Source organism: Nematolebias whitei, chromosome 21, assembly GCF_014905685.2.
Source record: "Nematolebias whitei isolate Nwh7 chromosome 21, NemWhi1, whole genome shotgun sequence".
NCBI lineage: Eukaryota > Metazoa > Chordata > Actinopteri > Cyprinodontiformes > Rivulidae > Nematolebias > Nematolebias whitei.
The window spans coordinates 26,191,592-26,206,533 of record NC_056518.1 but is presented as its reverse complement, the minus strand read 5'-3'; the positions used below and the strand labels follow the sequence as shown (position 1 = coordinate 26,206,533).

Genomic DNA, 14,942 nt, shown 5'->3' with positions numbered 1-14,942 from the left:
TTCTTCTTTTACCAGGAAGTTTTCCACCTGACTGATGTGGACAAAACAGGAACGCTGTCACTGAGCGAGCTGAGGAATGCATTCATAGCTTCAGGTACATTTTAGCTTGAATACAACTAAAAGAAATCCACTCAAAAAACATTTAAATTTCATCTGATAAGCACTAACAGAGGTGCAGAAGTGCACCAACAAAGGCCTTTTGGAGATCGATCTTTTCTTAAATGAGCTGTGAAACTGGAAAATCTCTCTGCAAGATGTGAACATACAAGACTCGGGTACATTTCCGTCCAAACAGGAAGCAAAAATTCAAACATTAATCATGAAATTCCCAACCTGCACCTGTGGGTGACAGAAACAAAATGGACACATGAAGTTTACCAGCAGCAAGATTTGGACACTGATAACTAAATGTAGGAGGAAAAAGTAAACATGGCTTCAATATTCCCGTGCTTACAAAAGTGCAAAGTGAAAATGTGCATGCATGTTGTAAATTATATCACCATCACTAACGAAGTTTAAAAATAAAGTATTTTTGTAAACTTGAAAAACTTTGTTTACACGTAAATGAGTGGGGCAAACACTGCAGGAAAGGTTTGTTCTGCAAAATATCCATTTAAGTTTGAACGAGGTTATAGATTATTAACACGATTTGCCTTATGGCTGCTTTAGTAGAAAGTATTTACAAACAATGTTTGATGAAGATATTTGATCTTTTGATGCATGCTCAATTATCCAGGTAGAATAATCTGAATAAGTTAAGTCAGGTCCTCTGGACGGATTCTTCTTGGTGAAATGTTTCGCAGGAGCTTCAGAGAAACTGAGACGTGTATTTTCTAACCATGACGCTTTCAAAGCTCAAAATACATTACAGCAAAGACTGGTCCATCCCAAAGATCCAGTCTCCCAGCACAAAGTAATATTGTGTATGCTGCAGTGTCAGGAGGGCTGTGATCAGTCTGACATCGGGGAAACTAAACAGCCACAGGCCAAAAGGATGGACCAGCACAGAAGATCAACATCATCAGGCCAGGACTCTGTGCTTTATACTCATCTCCAGGTCAGTGGACACTCAGGGATGAAGATGTTCACATCCTGGACAGAGAGGAACGATGGTTTGAGAGAGGAGTAAAGGAGGCCATCTTTGTGAAAAGAAACCGTCCATCATTAAACAGAGGTGGAGGCCTCCATGTTCAATGACCCCCTCTTACAATGCTGTGATTGCTAGTATCATTCAGCCCCCTGTGAATAGTAAACAACTATCAGAGCAGTAATGATCAGTCGTTAGGCTGATGGTCATCTTTTATATTGTGAACAACTAGTTTTGGCTGCCACCAGCAAACTGGTTGATCCACTATGAGAAGGTGCTATTTATAAGACTGAGTTTATTGCAGCTCCTCAGACTGACAAACTCTTTTGAATAAAAGATGAAACGTTTCAAAACGAAGAATCCGCCCAGAGGAACCGACTCAACTCTTTTAGATATTTGATCCTCCTTTGTCTGTCAGGAGACGATCATGTCCAATCAACTGATGTCCAAACAAAATAAAATATTTTTTTAAACCTTAGGTCAGGAAGTTAAGATTACTTTAAGATTAAACACAATTTCAACAGTTAAACTGAGGTTACTCAAGGCCTTAAATTAATGTACCACATGAATACGTTCACGGGAGTTTCTGAAATGTTGAAAAACGAAATAAATTCTTTGTGTTTTCTCAGAATTTAAAGTCAGCGATGAGATGCTGAACCTCATGGCTCTGCGTTACGGCGCCTCCTCAGGTCACATGACTCTGGAGAGCTTCATCAGCCTCATCCTCCGTCTGGACTGCATGCTGAGTGAGTGCAGACCCCAACTGGGTCTGATTAAAGGACCCCCCATCTTTGGATGAAGGTTCAGTCTCAAAACTTCACATCATCTGCTCTGTGTCCGCAGAAATCTTCAGACAGCTGTGTGATGGAAAGATCATGAAGCTCGTGGAGTCTGAGGTAATGAAAAGCTTTTTGTTTACGCTTTTTCTCCATTTCTTTACATATTTTATTACTTTTACTCAAATTCAAACTCAAGAATATTTACTTATATATTTACACTTTGGAAAATTAATGAATGATAATGTAGATTCATTAACAAATAATATTTTGCAATTTGTGCATTTCAGATGAACCTATCACACTTTCTTTTTAGTATTATTATGAATTATGAATTTAAATCATCTTATTTACAATATTTAAAAATTCAGTACCGATTGTCTAATTTGGACCTGCATGTGATTTTAAAATTAGATCTAGGCAAAATAAAAATTTAATGATGATATTTGAGCGGCGTTCTTTACGACGGTCTTTGTTTATTTCCAGTGGTTGTGCATTTCGATGTACACGTGAACCAGCAGGAAGACGAGCCACAAGAAAGAGATAAAAAAAAAAAAAAAAACTAAAGTTTTTGCACAAAAAGATGTAAACAGAATTAATATTGTAGCAACTTTTGCCTTATTTTTTTCTGTTTTGTTGACTTTTATATCTTTATTAATAAACTTATTTTAATAAATGCATTTTTAAATACAGTCATTTATGATTTTTACCACCTTCATACATTTGAAGGTGGTGGACATGTAAAAAAAAAAAAAAAAAAAAATCCAACACACAAGAATTTGATGTGCGATAGTGAATATTTATTGATCAGGTGAATATTTATTGATCCAGAGAAAAGAAAAACAGTTTAAGATTATTCATAAAGTGCCAGGTAGTAAATTTAAAAGTTTTTTTCTTAATATGCATTCAGTGTTTAATATATTCAACTAAAAAAATAACAGATATACCTTTTTTAAATTAATACACTTTAAACATTTGAAAATATACTGAAACTTGAGTTTTGTGCAATTGACACATAAAATAATTTAGTTAACAACTAAGTTAAAAGTTTTAGTTTATTATTTTATACATTTATCCTAAAAGTATAATTAAGTCAATAAATCAAAATACAACATTTTAATGAAAACTGAGTTATTTTCAAATTCGTTATAAATTAAGTTACATGATTTTACAACTTACTATAAAGCACAAACTGATTAAATAGATCAAAAACAAACAAAAAAGAAAAATCAACATGTCAGAATTAAAGCATAAATCGTTAAATTACTGTCAGATTTTGACCGAGTTGCTGAAGACACAGGTTCGGTTTAGGTCAACAGATGTAGAACCTGCAGCCAAGCCGTCACCAGAACCGACAGAACCGTGAATGTTGGAAACGCTCCAACCTTCAGCCCTCCATTCGTGGACGCAGCTGGAAATCAGGCACACATTTAGACATTATTTATTATAATCCATTTTTTTTTCAATTGTCATTGCTTGTATTAAAAACATGTGAAGCAGAATTCCACACATAAATAAAACAAATATAATGAAACGGTGTAAAAGATTTGAATTTCATGCACTCACCTAGTGTAGAGGTCTGGGTTGTTTTTGGGGTGGTGGTGGTTCCTACAGATGAGAGAAAACACAGTTAGTGACCTGCAGCGCCCTCTTGTGGCCACAAACATCACAGCATCAGGACCAGAACAGAACCACTGGTTTGAGGTACTGATGGAGAAACTGAAGCTTTCTGAAGTACACAGTCTACATGAAGCCATTTTGTTGTGATGGGTAAGAGTTTTGAAACATTAGATTTTATTAAATATGATAACATCTGCTGGCATTCAACATCATGTTTGCACTCAAAAGAAACAGAAAGGCACTGTAATGTAGAACAATAAAGGTTTTAAGTCCCATGTGTGAAACTCAAGGCCTGCAGGTGATATCTGGCCCTTGTCGATATTTTATCTGGCCCTCCAACATATTGGAAATGTAATTTTTTTTTAATCGCTTCTCGTTTTGTTGAAAAACTAATAAATACTGCATTAATTGCAGATGTCTCATGACAGCTGGCTAATTTGAAGCCAGAATAAAGTTAAGATTTTTTCAATAATCTTTGATTTTGATGAGGAAGTGCAACAAAGAACATCAAATGACTCTGATCAAACTCTTGAGGAACCTTCAGCCAAGAAGAGACGTGGGGTATTGACGGAAACTGGCCCATGGCTTGGACTGAATTTTTTATTTTAGCCCCCTTTTGTGAGTTTGACACCCCCTTTTTTAATAGAAAAGAAACAAAATTTTCTGAATCAAATAATGCATCCAAGTTTGCATATATAACAAGAAAAACAAAAGTGTGCTCTTGCTGAAAAAATACAAAATAACATTAAAAATACAAAGTGCAAAGTAAGCCAGTCTTTATAGTCCTTTGGTTCTTTCAATGTCTTCATTTATGGTGACCAGTCAGGTCACTATCTACCAGTTTGTTTGAGCCTTTGGGCTGGGATTTGTCATCCAGTTCTGGAAACGTGATCCTGTCTTCTCTGCAGCACTATGGGTTGAATAGTGCACCCAAACAACCAACCCTGACCGATGCTACACGAGGCTAAAACAGGGATTTCTGGACACCAGTCTGCTCGCAACCAAAGCTCTTGATTTCCACGTTTCTCAAGCTAGTTTTCAAGGCTAGTGGCAGAAGCAACCAGTAACATGGATCTCTCTCAAGCCGTGTCTCTTGACACCCCTGTTTTAAGAGCATATTGAAATGTGTGTCTGTTCTTTAATTTAAAGAAATTTCAATAAACTTGTGCTATGATGTGATTGTACCATCATAAAAGACTAACAAGAGGGATACATGTGTGTAAGATGTACGGAAATACAAAAATATTGAAAAAAATTTGGGAATTGCTTCCGTAGCTTGAGTCTGTTATGACACAATCTGGGGGTGGTTCAAATATTTTTATTTAACAAGATTATTTCAGCCTCTTCTTTGTTACCTCCTCTCCAGGCTTGAAGAGGACCCTAAGGCCCACAAAGTTGAAAGGAATTGCGGTCGTGCCTGTTTATAACAAATGCATGTAATATAATAAACCTGTGTTTTGAAACATTGTAAGAGTTCCCATGTGCTACGTAATGAAGCTTTATTTAGGATGTCACATGCTCAAAACATCTCCCTGTAATACTTCTGTTTTAAAGATCAGTGTGTCGAGCCGTCTGCTTTGAGCAGAACATCTCTAATTCTAATTATACCAAATAGGACACTAGTTAAGTGGACAGACATAATTATTCAAGCTGGGGCATGTTTCTAAAAAAGATACAGTGAAACTTATTAACATATAGCTTCATGTAAATACTTTGGAACCAAATTGTTTAAAGTAGCTATGAAGCTAAATAGTTCAAAAACATTGTTGAAAATGTCATTGTCATCTACTCCTTTAAAACAAAAGGTCAAGGCTGCAGAAAACCAACAATCCTCATTTCTTGCACCAACACCAGTTGAGTAAGTTGCTGTCTTCACAGAACCTTCTATTCGTCAAACAAATATTAGGTTTCTTGTAGAATATCTCTTAATACACAGAAGCTTTGCGTTTTTACCTTGCGGTGTTGTCCCGGCACCTGAAGCCGTGCTGTTTGTGCTGGGCTCTGGAGCTACAGAGATCGTCCTGTTAGTGATGAGGCCCACACCCAGTGTGTCCAGGTCTGTCTGAAGCTGCAAGTTCACCCAGGTCTGAACCAACGTGTCATTTTCAAACAGCTTCAGATCTGGCAGATGTTGACCGATGAGGCCTTGAATGTTGGTCACAGTCAAACCCTGAGCACGAGAAACAAAATGAACAGTTGATCTATTTTCTTATAATCATTGATTTGGACATAATTGTTTCATTTTTAGAAGACAAACGCATTTGAACAGTCTTACAAACAGCACTGGATCATCTAGTTGTGAAGACAAAGCTGAGAGAACATGTTTAAGTTGAGAGGTGAACATATCTGTGTTGGTTTAAATGTAAGAATTAAAAACTTGGTATAATCAAAATATTAAATGAAGCACTAATAAAATCTGTTTTTTTCCTTTTTTTTCTATTATTATTTTGTGGACATGCATATTCTTTGACACCCACATTTCCCATATCCATGTGTAAACTCAAAGAGTCCAAAAACGAGCAGAGTGTAGCTTTTAAAGCACGTATGTACGGTGGCCCTAAGGTGTAAATGAACGACATTTGAAAAAAACGGAATTACATTAAGCCAAAGCGGAAGTGGCCCAAATCACATGAGAACAAACAGAATCACATTTGAAGAAGTGGAATTACATTTGAAAAAACAGAATTACGTTTGAAAAAAACAGAATGACATTTGAAAAAAAAACGGAATTACATTAAGCCAAGGCGGAAGTGGCTGGAATCACATTAGAAAAAACAGAATTACATCTGAAAAAACGGAATCGCATTAGAAAAACGGAATTACATTAAGCCAAAGCGGAAGTGGCTGTAGCGGAAGTGGCCCGAATCACATTAGAACAAAACGGAATCACATTTGAACAAATAGAATTACATTTAAAAAGAATGGAATTACATTAAGCCAAACAGGAAGTTTTTTTTAAATATATATATATTTTTTTTATTAACTTTATTATTTATTACTTATTATTATTACTATTATAATTTATTAACTTTATTTTCCAAATGTGATTACGTTTTTTTTCAAATGTAATTACGTTGTTTTCAAATGTGGCCACTTCCGCTTCGGCCACTTCCACTTTGGCTTAATGTAATTCCATTTTTTCTAATGTGACTCTGGTATTTACTGCAGCTAATGAGAAGTCTTGTGTGTGTGTTTTTTTTTGTCTTTTCCACTAAAACAGTGACCACTTCCCTTCATTGTGTATACTTACATTTCTCACGCTAGGAGCCAGACTCCTGAAGATATCAACATCCATGCTGATGTTCTGTGTTGATAATGCTACGATGTCTGTCAGAGGTGCTCCACCTTTCAGAATATTATACAAAAGATTGCATTAGAAGCCAGCTCTCTGATAAATGGCTAGAAATACAGGATCCATGTATTTTTACCAAGGTAGCCTTTAATTAAGTTGTAAATGTCTTGTGAGGTGGCATTCAGTGAACTGAAGGAGCTGTTACTGATGTCATACAGGATTATCTTCTGCTCAAGTGAACAAGATGCCACATTCAGCAGTTTGGCATTCCTGATCAAGAAAAACACAAAGTAACACTAGGAGTTACAGCAATATTCCCTGAGACTATTTGTTCCTAATTTTCTAAATACTGACACCCACTTGATATTGTCTGGTGTTATGGTCTTCAGTGTGCTGGGGTCTAATGAGCACAGGTTGGAGTCAATAATGTCTAGCTCAGTGCTGCCCAGGGAGTTCCCAGAGGTACTCAGGTACTTCATGATGATCGCTTTGCTCTAAACATGAAGGAAAACACAACAAGGAATTATACTCATGTACAAGTAAAGATTTTATAAGTTTACAATCAGTGTAGTCATACTTTTGCTGGGTCCCAGGGTCCATCTTCAGTTTTCATGAGAGCTGCCAGGGTGTCAATAATAATGATGTTCCATTTAGAGATGTCCTCAAGTGATGCCACACGAGACACTGAACCAAGCGATTGGACGTCCTGATCAGAAACTCCTGATGGGTATGCCTGGAAGTACAGAGAATGTGCAGTAACATAGAAAACATGTTTTAACTGAACTGAAAGCTTGTAGTAGTTCAAAATTATATAATATATTTTAATAATAAAGTGACTGGTTTGTGACTCTAAAGTCAGAAAACACACACCACCTCCTCCAAATCTCCACATATTCCACAATTACCTGGTTGAGTTTCCCCAGGATGACTGTCTGGTAGCTGCTATCATCCACTTTCTCACAGATAGCATTCAGGTTTTCTTTCAGAACAGGGACGTCCAGGCAGAGGTCAAACTGAGACAGGTCATAGCCGAAGGGGAAGGAAGGGTCGCTGACGGTAACATCAGTGATGTTGCCCACTGTGCAGCCTAAACATAACAGAGATAGTGAGATCGCTGTGAGATCTAATGCAGCAGATTATGCATGTTTTAACAAAAAAAGTTTCAGCTTGAGTTTTGGTGTCTGTTTAAAAATAAAGTTTACCTGCTCCTCTCTTTACAACAAGAGGTGTGACCTGTTTGAACAGCGTCTTGAGCTTCGTCTTCTCTGTCTTTTCGTTCCTTAGAGTTGGTAAAAAGCCTTTAAGGAATGCTTGCTTGGTTGTCTGAAGAAAAACAAAACAAAAATAAATAGGTTTTCACTCAAGTTATACTGAAATATAATTCAGTATAATTCAGCGAGCTTGTTTTGTGTAAAACAGAATATAAATGAATATCAAAGAGAGAAAAAGACGGAGACATACGGGTCTGAAGTAACTCCAGAAGTTTCTTGTTAGGTACAGAGGAAGAATATCAAGGTTCTCTAGTGTTTGTTGGTTCCAGGTGCTGACAGTTCTGTAAATTGAGAATATTATAAATAGTTTTTAAAATGTGGACTGATACTTTGCTTATAACAAAGGAGCCGAAAATCAATATGGATGTAAACAAATTGTTATATAAGAATTATTTGTATCTTAAACATAATTAGGCTTTATCTCCTGTTAGAAGTATTTGGTTAAACATTAAAAAAAGTGTTTATTAGTAGAACTAGATTTATTTATTTATTCATTTTTATCATTTTTAAACCAAGAAAATCACATTAAGATATCAGATATGTGTGAGACTACCCAACCAATGTGCTGTAATTACATCTTTAGTTGGCTGTGCGATTTAAGGCAAAAGAGAGCACATTACACCAGTTTTGACCTCTCTGCACTGGCTCTCAGTTCACTTTTCAATAAATCCTTCTGTATGTTTTTAAATCTCTGAACAGTCCGGCCCCCGCTTATCTCGCCGATCTGCTGCAGCCATATGTCCCACAGCGCTCTCTGAAGTCAGCAGATCAGATGCTTCTATTGGTTCCAGGAACCTGTCTTAAGCTCAGAGGTGACAGGGTTTTCTTTGTTACAGGTTCAAGACTGTGGAATGACACCACTACATGTCAGGCAGGCTCCAACTCTCACCGTTTTCAAGTCTTGCTTAAAAGCCAACTTTTATTCCTTGACTTTTGACGCTGTGTGATTTTGCTTTTAACCTGTCTGTATTCAACAATGTTAGCCATTTAGTACTTATCTTTTTCCATTCTGATCTATGTATGTTTTGCTGTGTGCTTTGCTTGTTTGTTTCTGCTGAACAGCACTTTGGTTGGCCTAGATGCTGTTTTAAGTGAATTATAAATAAAGTGGCATAGTATGGTATTTATTTCCTAACATGGCCCGCAGTAATACTCTATCTCTAATAATGTTCAGCAGTAATACATGACTGAACAAAGAGATAAGTTGAAAACCATAACCAAATTTGTTACATTCTGCTTTGGACTAAGAATTTCCTATTTCTAAACAGATAAACTAAAACTGTAGACTGTTCTAGTATTTGCAGACTGAATGACCCGATTTGGTTTTTGTACCCGTATTTTGTTTTCCCAGAAATCAGAAGCTTCTCCATAGCAGCGACTTGACTGTCAGAGAAGTCCTTGCAGACTTTGAGTTTTTCCAGGATGAGAGGATCTGAGTTCTCGATGTAAGAACTGTCCAGAGTGCAGACCATGTTCCCCAGAACCTCCAGGTGGTCACTGCTCAGGCTGAAGCCATTTATACCCTAAAATATTAAAATACAGTCTTTAAGTAAAACATTCATAAATTACTGTTAAAGTTTATGTAACAACACATTTTATCTTTTGGCATTTCCATGAATGTAACATATTTTATAAGCATACTGGATTTTTATGTGGCTTTAACTATTACCACATGAGAGGTCTCTCATATCTATTCTTCATTTTGCAGGCACTCACCAAGCAGGACCTGGCTTGACTGAACTGCTGTTGTGCCTTGTTCAATGCACTGGAGGCCACCGTGAAGTCTGCAGCTCCGAGTGCAGAAAAGTAGGATCTGCAGTTGCTTTTCTGGACATTCTTGGTGCTGTAGAGAATTTATGAAAAGGTTTGAAAAATCAGATTTGAACGTTTTTCTTTTCTTTTCTTTCTCAAACAATTGACAGAATTGTTGTGATCAATGCCACAAAATTATTGGAAAGTGACTTACTTGAAGTAGAGAAGCAAGTCTGAGGGATAATCTGTGAAGTTCTGACTGAGTTCTCCTTGGAGCAGGTTGTACATGCAGGTCAGCTGGAGGTGACAATGTCATAATGTTAAGATAAATGCTAATTTTACTCAAGTTGTCAATTTATTACAGGTTGGTGGATAGTCTCAAATTCCTAACTCTGCGACTGATGTTCTGCTTATGATTTATCGTTTATAATCATTTCATATTCAGCGTTTATTTTAGTTTTAAACATTACATTCGATTCTTGTAGATTTTACCTGTGACTCTTTCAGTTCCACCTTGGCTCTGTCGTTCCTCGGCCTACAGGCACGGATCAACGGCTGGATCTTAGTTTTTGTATATTGTTGGACTAACGTGCATGAGAAGCCTTGCAGCACAGATGGAGAAAGCCTACAAAACCATAAAAAGGAGTAAATAAATTAAAAAAGGCAATATTTTTCTTTCTTTCATTTAAGAAGAAGGCTGAATTAGAAATAGTTGCAGAATTTGTGCACTTACTGCTCAGTGTCAAAATCAGATTCAGCCACAGCCCAAAGGAACATAGTGGACTAAATAAAAGATTTTAAAACAAATCGTTATTTTCTGGATGAAACACTGTAACACTGAATAAAGACCGTCACCTCTAACAACTAAAGTAGACGTCCACATATTGACATTATACAATAATAAAATCTGCATGTACAATAACACCCAAACACTGACCTGATCTTTTGTCCATGTCTTCTTGTTCAACACATTGATGTCTGCAGTTGCCTTAGGAAATACCAGTACAGCTGGTGGGATCTCAGGGGCTAAGACATCTGGGACATTCAGCACCACTTTGGCTGGACTTGGATCCACAGAAATGATCTGTTGAAAAGTTAGACGTATTTTACTGTGAGTCATTTGCTTTAAATGTTGTTTGATGCTTTTTATCTTTGTGTTAGCCAGCAAAACTGTGTACCTTTTTGACAAATTGCTCCTGGAGTACTTTTGGAGCTTCCACCATGTTGGAAACAAGGATGGGGTTCTTGGAGGCAATGACAATTTCAGAAGCTGAGATGTCCACTATGGACTTTGAAGGAAGCCCAACAATAAGAGTGCCTAGAGACTCCAGGGAAGCTGCACTGTTAATCTGCCAATCACATTTTCATCCACATTAGACATCATTCTTTAAACTTGGACCTTTCTAAAGTCACGTTTATCTAAATACACATTCATGTCCAGTTTAATCAGAGCGCCACTCCTACCTGGTAGCCTGAGGTGGTGATGGTTTGTATTATGGTCGTGGCCTTGTCCTGACTCCAGTTTGTCATTGAGCCCAGAGTGGTCAACGAGGCAACCAGCACCGACGAGGACACTGAAGTGATCTGGGAGCTGGTCAGGCTCGTAACAGCACTCCCGAGACTTACAAACGTCTGCTGTGTGAAGGTTTTGATGTTGGATGCCAAAGCAGCATTTACCTATCAAAGACAAATTATCTGGCATCAGTTTATCGCAAAAAGTTCAAGGTGATTCCCAATTACATGTCCATGAAGCAAAAATCAATTTCCTCAACCTCAAAAAAAAAAAGAATCTGAATGTTGCTGTGTCAGTGCTTGTTCAAAGTTCACACTATTGTATTCCTGTTTGGGTTTTATTTTTAGCTTTAACAGCTCAGCTTCAGCTTCTTAAACAAATTTCAGCAAAACCATTCAGCACTTAGCATTCACACTGCATTTTCAAAGAAAAATACATTTCTCTAGTTTCTTAAATGATTTTTTTTATCACCCTTGTGAAGACAAGAACATAAAAAGACCACCTTTTCTGAAGGGACTGTGGGCAAAACAGAACTACTGTTCTATTGTACTTTAATTAGTCCAAAATACTGCCCAAGCATTTGCCAGTTGCAAGATAGTATTGCTTTTGGCTTTTAGGTTTTACGGTGAATGCTGGCAGAATATCAGTCATTGCCATAAGAGTTTTTATCATGAAAGCAATTAACTGCTTCTATTAAAACATCATTCCAGACAACATCAAGAATAAAAGAAAAAATAAAGTTTTACGGTAACCGTCTACCTTATTTCTCATGCAATGGCTCGTAGGAATTTCAAACTATCTTTTGCTCCTCTAGCAGGTAGGTGTGCTGCAATGCTTGCACAATCTTGTATGTAAAGAAAAATAAGTGTAGATGTAGATTTGGTTTCTGTTGTTGTTTTATTTTTTGGCGTCAAACACAGCTGCTGTTTTAATCAGCATTTTATGTGCAATATCTTTTGAGCGCAACATGAAGGCCAGCAGCCCCGGCTTCTTGCACTAAGGGAGACAGTCTCTGAGCAGAACATTTAAATTTGGTTCAATTTTCTGTGTATGAGCTCTATGAGTTTTGAGCGGGTACCTCAGGGTCTACAGTTCCATTGCAGAATTCCTTCCTCCTGTTCAGGATGACTATGCTGTCATTTTCATTAAGAGAAGTAAACGCCGAACTTGGGATGGCAGGAGAGCACAACAAAATACCTGGAAGGCTAAATAACAAGGGATAAATCACTTAACTTTTTCTACACATTGATATTTTATTACGTCTAAATTAATTCCTCTAATATCACTATGGGTATTTTTGTGAAATAGTAGATACTTACTTCAAAACGCTGAATGTTGTGTTGAATGTGAAAAGCTGTGAGATGTAGTAGTTTATCACATCTTTTGGAATAGCAATGTTGTTGAATAGCCCCAGACTGGCTTGGTTTTGCAAGAACGCTCCATTCTTTAAACACAAATGTTTGGATAAATATTAACGGATAAGCACCGACATTTTTTACTTTCGGAGAATTGGTTTTGGCATTTGGTAAAATAAAGGGACACTGCATTAACAAGTTTTTTTTTTACTTTGCATTTCATTTGACCATATGATGTTTACCCAAAATGACTGGCAATCTTTGCTTGGAGCATTCTTGACTATAAGGATTCTATGTAAAAGTACCTGTTTCCTGCTCTCTCTTACATTTCCTCTTGAATGAACAAGAGTTTGAACAACAGTTTTATGAAACATTCTTATCTGCAGTTAAATGTGTTTCTTAATTGCAAAAAGAAAAATTAAATATGTGACATGAACATTTCAAAGCTAATATAACTACATAAGAATGCTAAAGCTAATCTGTCAATTTCTATACTGTGTTAAAGTTTAAAGTATAAAATGTATTATACAGTATAAACAAATAATGAGAACATACCTGAGAGGCAGAGCCAAAGCTGGTGAGATCATCCAAAGTGATAAAAGTCACAAAGCTACCAATATTATCAACAAACCAGGAGGTAGAAGAGAGTTCAGTATTATTGAGATTGTAGCATCTGGCCCCTGAGCCTACAGAAACATCAGAGAGTCATCAGTAAATTATTTAATCAAAGTTCAAGTCATTCAATATTTATCTGGTAAAATGACACATATGAATAAGGACAAGTGCATAAAACAAACAAACAAAAAAAAGTAAAATTCTAAGCTTGGGTCTTCAAGAAATTAACTATTATAATTTATTTATTTATTTGTATTTTATTTTACCAGTGCGCAAGTAGCTTCTGATGGTGGTATACACATCCTGTCGTCCAAAATCAGAACTGGAATACACAAAGGTATTTCCCAGAAAAGACACCCTGTTGAAAGAAAATCATGTAACTGAGCTGTGTTATAACATTTCAGTTAACTTTCTGATTCTATCAGCAAAGACATACAGTTTCTGGAAGGCAAAGCATGAGGCGTTCTGCACTTCACTGGGGCTGATGAGGCTCTTTGTGAGGAATGTCAGGTAGTTTTTCAACCGAACGTCAAACCATAAATTCGCCTCAGATCTACTGTTGCTGCTCAGAGCAAATGTCCAAACACAGGGGAGGATCACCTTTTTCAGATCATCAGAAACGTTCCCCTAAAAGGTCATGGAGAAGTAGTTATTTTTAATATGGTAAACACATAAAATAAAAAAGTTCAATTAAAAGCTACAAAAAATAGTATGTGTTTGGTCAAAAAAAAAAAAAGGTACATACCTTTTGAAGGAAGGCAACAGTGTCATTATAGTTGATGAAGTTGGCACATATATCAGAAGTATTAGTTACACCATTAGGTATGGTAAAGCCAGCACTGGTTGCAGGTTTCGTTGAAGACGTAGCTACAGCACTTGAAGTAGATTTTAATGTCACACTGCTGATTCCAGCAACTGACCCTGATGTTCCAGAATTGGTTGCAGAATTTGTTGAAGACATTCCAGCTGCAGTTGATGGAGTTGTTGCTCCTGTCACATTGCTGGTTCCAGCATTGGTCCCTGATGTTCCTGAGTTGGTTGCAGTGTTTGTTGAAGACATTCCAGCACCAGTTGCAGGAGATGTTGCTCCTGTCACATTGCTGGTTCCAGCATTTGACCCTGATGTATCTGATGTGGTTACAGTGTTTGCTGAAGACATTCCAGCAACAGTTTTAGGAGTTGTTGCTCCTGTCACATTGTTGGCTCCACTATTTGACCCAGATGTTCCAGAGATGGTTGCAGCATTTGTTGAAGACATTCCAGCACCACTTGCAGAAGATGTTGCTCCTGTCACATTTAAGGTTCCATCATTTGACCCTGATGTTCCTGATGTGGTTGCAGAATTTGTTGAAGACATTCCAGCTGCAGTTGATGGAGTTGTTGCTCCTGTCACATTGCTGGTTCCAGCATTGGTCCCTGATGTTCCTGAGTTGGTTGCAGTGTTTGTTGAAGACATTCCAGCACCAGTTGCAGGAGATGTTGCTCCTGTCACATTGCTGGTTCCAGCATTTGACCCTGATGTATCTGATGTGGTTGCATTGTTTGGTGAAGACATTCCAGCACCAGTTGCATGAGTTGTTGTTACTGTCACATTGCTGGCTCCACTGTTTGGCACTGATGTTCCAGAGTTGGTTGCAGAATTTGTTGAAGACATTCCAGCA

At 37.2% G+C, this 14,942-nt stretch overlaps 1 protein-coding gene across 1 annotated transcript in view; it reads left to right on the top strand.

Moving 5' to 3' along the window:
• Positions 1-14,942, top strand: part of zgc:136872 (uncharacterized protein LOC678524 homolog) — a 26,903-nt gene that overhangs the window by 983 nt on the left and 10,978 nt on the right. The window lies entirely within an intron of this gene.